Here is an 11,395-nt window from a genome sequence, read left to right on the forward strand (position 1 = left end):
CGAGGATGGAATTTAGTACGGAAGTAACGAATTCTGTGGTGTGTGGGAAGGTCCCACGGTGGGCTGTTTAGCTGTCAGAGAAGATGTGCGCTGGCGCACTATACTCGGTGACAACTTAAGAACGGCACCGGAAGTTGCCGCTGTGCCTTATCACCGTAGCCGGATGTTTCTCCGCGCGGCGCAAGTAGGGCGTTACTGGGAATATTTTGAACATGGCGTGAGCCGTTCCCGTGATTTTTTGGACTTAATATGCTTATAAACGACTCCAGTGACGACAAAAAAACTGCGTGAGACAAGGCAGACGATATCACGCATTCATAGCAAACCCCATTCAAAACGCGCGCGCACTGACGTCACGGGTCCGGCGCTTTGGCGGAGTGATACACTACATGAGGTGGTGCCGTTCTTGAGTTGTAACCGAGTATAGTAAGGACGGTGGAAGAAGAATACTCGACTGCAAGGGCAATAGTGAAGTGTAAATCCGCAGTCCCTGACCAGGTCGAAAAAATCCCGGGCCATGTGCACGAACGTTAAACCTGGGGAGGAGCGAAGCATGTCGTGTATAAGTGAATTCTTGGCGCCTTGGCGTTTTTGCCCACGGAGATTAAACCGCTTGTGGGTAGAAGTGTACAGCATCGCTGTAAAAGTCTCATGACTTTGAAGGACGAAGCGTTCTAGCGGGAGGCGTTGGAAAACGAGTGCCCCTGTGTGCTCTTTCAGTACGCGTTTTTGCCCACGGAGATGAAAAGTTCTCGCATGAGGTGTTAGAAAACGAGTGTCCCGCTGTTTTAGCACCGTGACTACATGCTACCACGACGACATGAGATGACGACGACATGAAACGCCGACAACTCGAGCCCCTAAGGGGCTTCTTTCCCAAAATATAATGCTTGACGTTTCGGAACCCATACTGGTTCCTTGTTCGCAAACAAAGAATTGTTCACATGTTCTTTGTTGAGATTGCGAACGAGGAACCCACGAGTCTTCCTGAAACGTCAAACATTTTAATTTTGACTTGGTCAGTGACTGCGGTTTCACACTTCAAAGTATGATTCCGGACTAAAGTTTTTTCGAACACTTTGCTAAGGACAATGGCGTATTCTTCGAGTGAGGTCGACTCAGGCGGGGAAGGAAAGGAAACCGAGCCAGTGTCTGAAAAGGGGAGCGGGAGAAGCGAAGCGGTGACTGCCAAGCTTGAGGGGATGTTGCTGGCGTCACTAAAGTAAACCAGGAAACCGCGACCCAGTAAGAAATCAGGACGCTTGGTGAGGGCTTGAACGCGCAGGGAATTACGAGGAGGGTGTTGAACAGGGCTGAGACTCCACGCGGATATGAAAAAAAAATGGAGGGTATGGGTAACAGTGCCGATGTGAGGTGGTTAATTGTTTTGAGAATATATCGAACTGACGGAAGATGCCGCTAGTGCCCGTGGACTCGTGGCCGCCAGCTAACGAAGTAGGCCAGGTGAATTCCTCCCTTTAGGCCCTTTCCGCCAACCAGTATGGGCTCAAAGAAAAGTTTCCTCTCTCTCTTTCTCTCTCTCTCTCTCTCTATATATATATATATATATATATATATATATATATATATATATATATATATATATATATATATATATAGTAAGGAAATGAGGGGCTCGTTGAGGAAAATACAGAAAGATAGGGCAGCAGTCTACAACGCCAAAGGAGGCATAGGGGTGTGGTTAGGCTCTTCTCTTTTTCACTACGGTTAATGAAATAAACATTTTTTTTAATATACAGAAGAAAGAAAGAAAGAAAAACACGCGCCCAGAGTGGGGACCGAACCCACGCCTTTCGATGACATGTCGAATGCCTTACCAATTCGGCTATCTGGGCGACTGTGTTCTCCTTCACTTTCTGGGCTATTTATATTTACTAGAAGTGTATCTGACGCTTGAGGGTGGTAGCCAGCGCCACTCTGACTACACGGGGAGAAGGGGACCTTCTTTTCAACCCCCGGGGCGTGACTCGAGCGTCTACAGCCTGTCATGAGCGGGAAACTGGCGGGAAGCCCTCTTATGCTACCTAGGCATCAAGGCCGCCAGAGTGGCGGCCTTGAGTGGCGCTGGCTACCACCCTCAAGCGTCAGATAAACTTCTAGTAAATATAAATAGCCCAGAAAGTGAAGGAGAACACAGTCGCCCAGATAGCCGAATTGGTAAGGCATTCGACATGTCATCGAAAGGCGTGGGTTCGGTCCCCACTCTGGGCGCGTGTTTTTCTTTCTTTCTTTCTTCTGTATATTAAAAAAAAATGTTTATTTCATTAACCGTAGTGAAAAAGAGAAGAGCCTAACCACACCCCTATGCCTCCTTTGGCGTTGTAGACTGCTGCCCTATCTTTCTGTATATATATATATATATATATATATATATATATATATATATATATATATATATATATATATATATAATGGGAATTGAGGGGCTCGGTGAATTAAGACAGAATAAGGGTTGGCAGTCAAGAAAACCTCGGAAAGCAAAGGGGGGAACGCGGTAGGTCATAGAAATAGATGAAGAATTTTTTTAGTCAGAAAGAAAGGGGTGAAAAAATGCCCGCCGGGTGGGATCCCACCAGACCGGTATTCTGGAGGTCGTGGGTTCGGATCCCACCCGGCGGGCATTTTAAGTGCAATGCACTTCTTAAGCGACCCTGAACCTGCGTCCACCGGCGATGTCCGCGCACGTGGAGATGGGCGCGCGCAGCCTGGCCGCTGACATGGCACATACCCACGTGGGGGATTGGCCAGGAATATCCTCGTCTTCCTTGGCAACGCGGGGAGATGGGCGCGCGCTGCCTGGCCGCTGACATGGCACATACCCACGTGGGGGATTGGCCAAGAATCGGGCGTGAGAAGGGCTAATGCACCTGCTTAAAGGAGTACTGACACGAAATTTCAAAGCTGAGATCCGCTCTAGCAATCAAGTACAACGACAACACAAATAGGTGTCTGTGAATAAATGCATCTTTCTTTCTTTGTAGTTGTGTGTGTGTGTGTGTGATCTCTCTTTCGCGAATATTACCGAACCACGCAAATTCAACTCGTGCATTCGCACTTTCACATTCGCCTGCATCGTATATTTCCAACTCAATACTCTGCTGTATGCCAGTTTTGTTCACAACCCGGAACTCTAGCTCATGTTATAATACAGTGTGTGTGCAATCCCAAACTTCCACCTCTCCGATCCCCTCTTCCCACCCCTGAGCTGTGGGAGAACCTGGTGACCAGCGACCGTCTGGACGTCCAGCAGCTCCTGGCATCCAGAGCGAAGGCTCTCTGCTCACTTGATGGATTCCCGGACTAGGGAACCACTCCCACCTTAGAAAGCTCAAATAAACGTTTTCTCTCTCTCTCTCTCTCTTTCTTCCCCTCGGGGAAATGCGGGGAATTTTTTTCACCACTTTCTTTCTGACTAAAAAATTCTTCATCTATTTCTATGACCTACCGCATTCCCCCCTTTGCTTTCCGAGGTTTTCTTGACTGCCAACTCTTATTCTATACACACACACACACACACACACACACACACACACACACACACACACACACACACACACACACACACACATATATATATATATATATATATATATATATATATATATATATATATATATATATATATATATTTTTTTTTTTTTTTTAAATCTCTCTCCTCGCTCTCTCTCGACCTTGGGTAAGACTATACAGGCGCTTGAGGAGGCAAAACCGACGGTACGTCTGAGTCTTTGTCGACGCGGGCCTGATAAACAAGTGATATCATCATTGGCAAAGCACCAGAGGACGACGAAACGCAGGAATTAAAGGAAGACTGGGAGGGGACGAAACGAAAGCGCTGGTGTCAGCAGTTGAGCAGGCGTCAACCAACTTTACAAAGGCCACATTATTGTGTAGTGGGCTCCACAGCTATACATGGAGCCGCTTTGAAGTGTATTACAGAGCTATACACGAATGTATTGCTGGGAAGACATTTTTAAAGGGATATATAGGCAGTCCCATCAAAATATCAAGTGCCTATAGGACTTGTATTTATGTTTACCGCAACGTGCCATGTTACGCACGGACTCTCGACTTTCCTGGGGTCATTGCGCTGAATGCTTAAGCATTAGAAATCGGTCGAGGTAACGGTGAACAGCAACGGGGCGAAAAAAAAAAAACGATACTTATAGTTGCGTTCTCGAACAAGTGATATTTTAAAGTGGCCATGCCGACATAATACTGTGTTCAGTTTGCAAAAAAACTATCCTTTGGAAACTCAATCAGCTTCGTTCCAATCACGAAAGACGTCCTTTTAACAACAACAAAAAAACGCAAGGTATCCTAAAAAATATTTAAATTTCGCGCTAGTGCCGTGATATGGGCAGCAGTGACGCAATACAGGCCAGGAGTGGGCCTCTTCGATTATCAGTCCCGGATCGTCCACGGACTGCCCGAGACGCGATCCGGCACTCGATTTTCCCATGTATTCCTATGGGGCTCCCAGTCCGAACTCAGTCCTCGGGCTGCCCGCGGACCGTCCCGGACTGGTAAGTCGAGGATGCCCAGTAATATATAGTTGCCAGCGTGTTAACTGTGCGGTCATGAAACGGAACTGGAGGCCTCACTACAATGGCCAAGCCATGTTTCTTGGCGGTGCCTTAAGTCGCCAAAACCGCCGAAATCGCCAAAAATGCCAGAAATGTTTTGGGAGTCGCCACCGCTTCATCTATTTTCCTTAATATATCTGTATCATTTGTTTCAAGCTTGCGGTAAAATGGGGTTCATTCTTATCGGATCAAGACAGTATTTTTAATTAACGAAACTTGTATTTCGTCTCCATGGTCCCTTTAAGCCGAAAGCCTTACATGTCTTATTCAAAGGCTGACCTGGAATGACCCCGGTGTCCACACGAATGGTACAAAGAGCCAAGTGCTCAAAGAAGGCTAGAAGCGAACCAATGAATGCACGACGTGTTTAAGAGATAGGTAATGATTACCGAAGTTAGTTAATTATTGATTAGTTATTGATAGTAATGAGAAGTGAGGTGGATGAACGTATGAATCATGACAGTAAGGTAGGTAGAGAGCAATTAAGGTAGGTTCAAAATAATTAAGATGCGTTAACATTTAATGATCGACAGCACTGGTTAGTAAGCAGGGTTAATGTGGAATTACGGTGTATTAAGTTAAGTTAAGATTGATTAAGCTGCATCAGGAAGAATTAGGGTGATTAAGATGCATTGAGGACGGTAAAATAGCGGGGCTTCTGTGTCGACGTATGGACGTGTATATAAAATGCACCCGCTGCAATAGAAAGAAGGGCTTTCGGTTTGAGAGCACTTGTGCAGATAAAGCGTTCCAAACTAAGACATTTTTCCGACATGGTCTGCGCAGCGCGAAATTATAGTAGCATGAATTGTCTGCGTTACGTTTCCCGATACCTGACATCAAATAACAACTTCGCAATTTCGGGGGTACAACATCTAAAAGATGCGTCGCATGGTTCCCAGTTTAACGATTTTCGAGATTTACAAAGAATTGTGGCCCCAGTATATTCGCTAAATTTCAGTTTCTTTTTTTTCGTGAAAGTAATAACTTTGTGCGGCCCACCGGGGTAGTGATTGACCAAATTTTTAATCTAAAGTGCGCATTCAGTCGAGTTTTCTAATCGCGAGGTCACACGCTAAAACATGTCCTTACTCTATCCTTGAATACGAGCAAGGCCTCAAGCATCCGGCAATGTATCTTGCTTTCCTTTGGATAAGTTACTGATAGCAAGCCTTTCATTGTAGCTGCGCAGAGTGTTTTTATCAGTTCCCTATTACCCAGTCGTACTACAGACCTCTTGAGACGCAAAAATAGCTCTTCCTTCAATGCATCCTGGTGGAGTGCTCTCTCTTTTTTCCAGACCGATTTCATGGAACCGCGATCCAATACCGATCACCTCATCGGCCCAAACAAGGCTAGGAGGAGGTATGGTGTATACAGGCAGGACCAGCTTGCATGGGCAGATTGACGATAAAAAGTGCTTCTAACTTTACTGTGGTTTTTCTCCTCTCTGGTTACTGATTCACAGCGCCTCCCATAAAGTGAGTCGCAGTGTTTTTTTTTTTATTTCTCGTTATTATTTAGCAACTACATACCTCGACGCAGTCTTGTTTAGCACAAACTGAGTCGTGCAGGAAAAAACCATCCCTCACATGTCCCTGGTTTGGCCTTCACTCCTTGAGCTTGTTTCCGGAGAAGCGGCTCGGCAACATTGCGCTCTAACGCGCGATTTTTACGTCGTCTACTTCGAGATATATCGTCGCTGTCCACCCCTACTCCGGAGCGGTCTTGCTCAGTTGATGGTCGGGGAGATAGCGAACGCTGGTGGCACCTCTTCCAGTGGACGTTTGGCGCGGGCGTCATGAAGCGATCTCATGACTACAATTTCCTTTTTGTTGTTGTTGCTGAGCGACTCGAGCAACTAAGCAACGCAAATTGCAACTCGAATTGCGTCGACAGCACCTAGTGCCCTGACGAGCATCATCATATTCATAATCATCATCACCCATGTCATCGTCCATGTATGCATTTCAAGTAGTTCTGTCTCTACACTTCCCTCGGGTTGGTTATTGAGGACCAATGACTGAGGTTGCCGTCAGGGTAATACCGTAATAGCACTCCTTGGGTAGCTTTACTATTTGCTTGTTGGCTTTCCACCCGGAAAAATTATGCTTTGTTGAACGGGAGACGAAATGAAATGTTGTGGGGCGTGGCAGGGATGCAACATGGAAGGAGGAGGAGGAATAAATATTTATTGAACCAAAAAACGGCACGTTCTGGGTGGTGTCCTCAATCCAGGACACCGGTAGCACGTGCCGTCGCCGCCACTCGGTCTATCAGCAATAGCTCGTCCTCGAGTCAAGGACTGGTCAGCTCTCTTTCGCTCTGTTTCTGCTTGAAGCCATCACGCTATCTCGAATGACACTTTAATCGCTTCGTCGCTTTATTTTGTGTTCGCTATCACTGTTCGTAGTTGCGCAAATACCGCACCTGACAGCTGTAGTGTGTGACAGCTTTATTCACTCCCGCCATCGCGTCTAATCTTTTTTTCTTTTGTTTACTGCTCGCGAGCGTTGAAAAAAGGAGGCGTCCGATTGGAGTGCCCGTAAAAGGTGAATTAGTTCAACTCGCATGGCGCTAAAGATATTCACGTAAATTAACCCAGCGTACTTCTTTGTGATGAAGCGAACTTGCAAGGCTGACCCAAAACAAGGTGTTACAGCTTGTGGAGTACTCCGGCAAGTTTTAAATGCGCTGCTGTCACCGAAACTGTTTCCCTTTCCCCTTCTCAAGGAAGGTTTTGAGCAAGCTTGCTCGCATTTTAACCTCTTTAAAGGGAATGAGATGCCATTCAAAGGCAATGGAGTTATCTCGATGGACGAACTGAAAATGGTGCTAGCTTATTTCCCTTCACCGGCTAATGCCACATGTTACACCGCGAAAGTGGCCAATGGCGTCGAAAAGTTCGACATCGCTGCCACCAGCAGATGACACCTTCCACCGTCTTGTGGCCACCATGAGGCAAGCGTTAGGCAAGCTAGTTTCTTAATGGGTGATCCCGCCAATAGAGATTGTCTAATCCGTTGCCGTGGCGATCACGGTGGCGCCATAAATGAAGAGTAAGTCGGGCGGTGGCGCGAAGGCCGCGTGCTGTCCTCTAGGCCAAGGTCTCCCAGATAAAACAGACGAACAAAACAGGAACAACCACACGCCGCCATTTTGTTCCCTCTCCTATAACAGACGCTGGAGCTGAGTTCCGTCGCCTGGCTGTGTTGACGTCTGCGTGGCCGAGCCTTCCGTCTGCGTTTCCCGGCGCATCACGTGACCGTGATACAACTGCGCGAGGCCGGCTCGTAACCGAGCGCGTAGGAAGAAAGAAAGGAACAGAAAGACACTACGTAACCGCGCAAACACATCTTCGCCTGCTCTTGACGCGCACTCCCTGCGAGACTTGTGTAGTTGCGCATCGTCTGCTATTGTGTTGGGCGTGTCGTCTGCTAGTGGGCCTTTTGAAAGCGCCTGTTTCTGGCAGCCAGTCTTCAGCAGCTGCTTCCCAGCTCGTTCAGCTGCGCGAACGACCCCCTCTGGTGAACCGAATCTTGACCTTCTCGACTCCGGCACCAGAATCATTTACTTGGGTGATTCTTCAAGTAACGCAAGCAGTCTCGAAGTCCCGGCTGGTCCTACTCAGAACCGGCTGGAATTTCGAGTCCGGACGAGAGCGTCTACGACCCGGAACTTTTGTGAGTTTCTGAAGCTACTTTGCGATTTAGTAGCTAATTAACACCTGTGTGTCAAGGGTTCGCGGTGAACTGCTAGATTTTTGTCAGTACAGCCCGTCCTTAACGAGCGATCATCCATGACGAGGGACGTATCAATATTTATCGACATCTCAGAGTTCGCTTTGGAAGCTGTTGAACATACAAGGTTCCTTATATTAATTCGTATGCCATAAATTTGTAGCTGCATTATATCTGACACATCGAAATTTAACCACAACAAAAACACATTCAATTTAGTAAGGCAAGTTGAAATTTCCTTCTTCATAGCAGGAAAAAAGTTAGTTTTTTGTTCAAACGCCACGGAAGGAATAAGATGGGGCGTGAATATCTTGCGACAGATAAAAGAGCTAAAAACGGCGAAAAGGCTTGGTTTGAAGATAAAACCATTGTGCAAGTATGATTTGCCGCAAGATCGATGGGCGAAACCTTCCGCGAGCGGAGTGTGGCCATTTAATCTCGCAGGAGCTGTTTTGTGGAAATTATCGAACTCAGGTGGGCCTACCGCCCGAACGTGGACGGAAGTTCGCTGAAAGGATTCACAGTTGCGCCGATCAGCGAAGTGCTCCCGAAGAAAGAGTAAAGAACCCCCGCCGTTCTCGTATTCTTGAAGACCCAATACTTACTTTCTATATCGCCCCACATGGCAGTCACTTGCCACCCATTGCCCATTGGTGGGAAGTGATGGTTTGCGGAGGCATGCCGTGCGCTGATGTGGTACGATGAAGCGGCAGCGCCGACTTACCCAATAGTAATTCGCACCATCATTTTTTTCTGGGGAAAGGTAACGTGGCTTTTCACCGCCTCGCATCAGCAACTGGCGTGGAATCGATCGTCTGCGCCATGCCCTAAATACCAAAAAGCCGCGGTTGTCAAGAACCAAGCCAACGGTACCTAAAAAGAGTAGCCAAGACTAGTAACGACATGGAGTTGCTTTTAAGATTTGGCAAAGGGCAAAAACGCTGTGTCTAATTTTAGGCACACGTTAACGATCTCCAGGGGGTCAAAATTAATCCGGGGGGGCCCTCCACTACGTCGTGCCTCATAGCTCAGGTGTGGCTTCAGTGCGTTAAATCAATCAATCCAATCAATAAACGACAAGGAAACAAATTTGATCGAAAATACTGCGATGATCTGAGAAGCCAGTGACAGATTGATCCTGTGGACAGAGATGATTGATTTGATTGATCGTAGGGTTTAACGCGCCGACGCAACGCAGGCGATGAGTCGCGCCACAGTGGAGGGTTCCGGATTAATTTTGAACACCTGGGCATCTTTAACGGTGCGCCGAAATCTCGTACACGATTTTTTGCTTTTCGCCTCTGCAGGTGGACCGAAATGGTTCTGGCCTTCAGTGCCATACACCTTACTTTCCTTGATCGAATAAAACGACGCGGTTTTGCATACACACTAAAAATTTTTACGCCCAAAAGGGTGCTTCAGCTTGTCGCCGCAGGAGCACCCTAAAAACTGAATATTTTACGCCCTTTAGGGTGCTTGGATTTTGTCGCCGCAGGAGCACCCTCTGTGAAGCACCCCAGAAGACAGGTGCTTTATAAACACCCTTGTCCGCCTAAAAGTATCCTAGGGTGCTACTTAGCACCCCAATCTGTAGGAGCATCTTCTGCAAAAGCACCCACCTAAAGGGGTACAAAACGGGTGCGTCATCCTCGGTTCACAGGTGCAGCAGGTGTGAGACCACATATTGCACAATATCACACACGATTATGGTATGAAACATTCGTGCTTTCCAAGCTCGGTTCTGTGAGACATTCCATTGAAGCTCAACATCAGCTGATAATTTCCTTGAACTTGTGTCACCGATTGTTAAAACATCAATTTAAAAAGTCAGGAGCCACATCTCAGTACAGTTATAACTTTAGAGGTAGTTGATTACCCAAAACTTCGTAAAAAACCAATTATATGTTCACTTTGCCGAACTGCAGTACACATCCTTCGAGATTCACTGCAGAGCCTAACCATGCTGTGCAGTGAAAGCAATTAGGTGTGCAACACTTCAACCACACAAAACTTCCTTGAACCTTAAAACCCTTGGCTTCTTAGTATTGCATCAAACTTCCAATCAAGGTAGCTACCTGCAATGTTTAGTGCCTTATTCTTGAGCTGAGCAGGAAGGTTCAATATCAAGGAAGACCAAATGCAAAATGTATAGTTTCCTCCATAATGCGGCTCATAATATAGTTCCCTCCGTACTGCGGCTCATAATCTACTTATAAAAGTTGGGTACCCAAGCCATTTATTTTCGTTTGCATTATTCTTTTTGCTTTACGGAAAAATATTCATATGGTACAGCACTTGCAAGGTTTGGTGGTATTTGGAGTTTTATAAACATACCTTTAGACTAAATGACCCCACATAGCAATAACAAGAACTGCAAACATCACAGAACAATGCATACAAGTTCCCTGGTGAAGCCCATGGTTGAAATGTAATGCCATTGTTCAGAAAACATTATTTTATCATGAGGCTAGCTTGTACATGGTGCCTTGCATTATGTCCCTGCCGGTGGATGTGGGGTCATTTGTCACTGTTGCAAATGAAAAGCCAACAGCCAGGGCCCATTAGTTTTGGCTAGTATTACGAGGTGCCTCACGGTAAGCATTCTACGTCGATAGACTTTTTTAGAGTTGACTAGAACTGAAATCAGCAAAAGATTCTCTACAAAACATTCATTCTATCCGCAGCTTTAGGGTTTGCTAATTTCCATAGTTGGGTTTCTTCTGCCTTTCTTAACAACATTTTTCTTTTGATAAGAAGGTGCACAACCAAAAGCAAAAAGCTTTTCTGTAAACCTTTGGTAGCTATATAATTGTTACAAAATATTTTACTCTAAATATGGCAGCTTAAACTGAGAATATTTGCATTTAAAAACATTAAAATAAGTTTAAATTGATCATAAATTTTTAGCTGTTTTACGCAAAACTGTACATGGGATATGAAGTGCACCACAAGGAGGGCTTTGGATTAGCTTTAGCAAATTTGGGACATTTAAGGTGCACTGAAATCTCTACACATGCGCTTTTTCACTTTCTGTATCCACCAGGAAAA

General features: G+C 46.0%; 1 protein-coding gene across 1 annotated transcript in view; it reads left to right on the forward strand.

The window, feature by feature from the left end:
• Positions 1-7,918: 7,918 nt before the first annotated feature.
• The window catches only part of LOC144142746 (dicarboxylate carrier UCP2-like), a 72,949-nt gene continuing 69,472 nt past the window's right edge, over positions 7,919-11,395 (forward strand). The window contains exon 1 of the mRNA XM_077674429.1: positions 7,919-8,290. The gene's annotated coding sequence lies outside the window, so the exon portion shown is untranslated. The remainder of the gene's footprint in view (positions 8,291-11,395) is intronic.

Source organism: Haemaphysalis longicornis, unplaced genomic scaffold, assembly GCF_048455015.1.
Source record: "Haemaphysalis longicornis isolate Haplotype H1 unplaced genomic scaffold, Haemaphysalis longicornis Haplotype H1 scaffold_6, whole genome shotgun sequence".
NCBI classification, from domain to species: Eukaryota; Metazoa; Arthropoda; class Arachnida; order Ixodida; family Ixodidae; genus Haemaphysalis; species Haemaphysalis longicornis.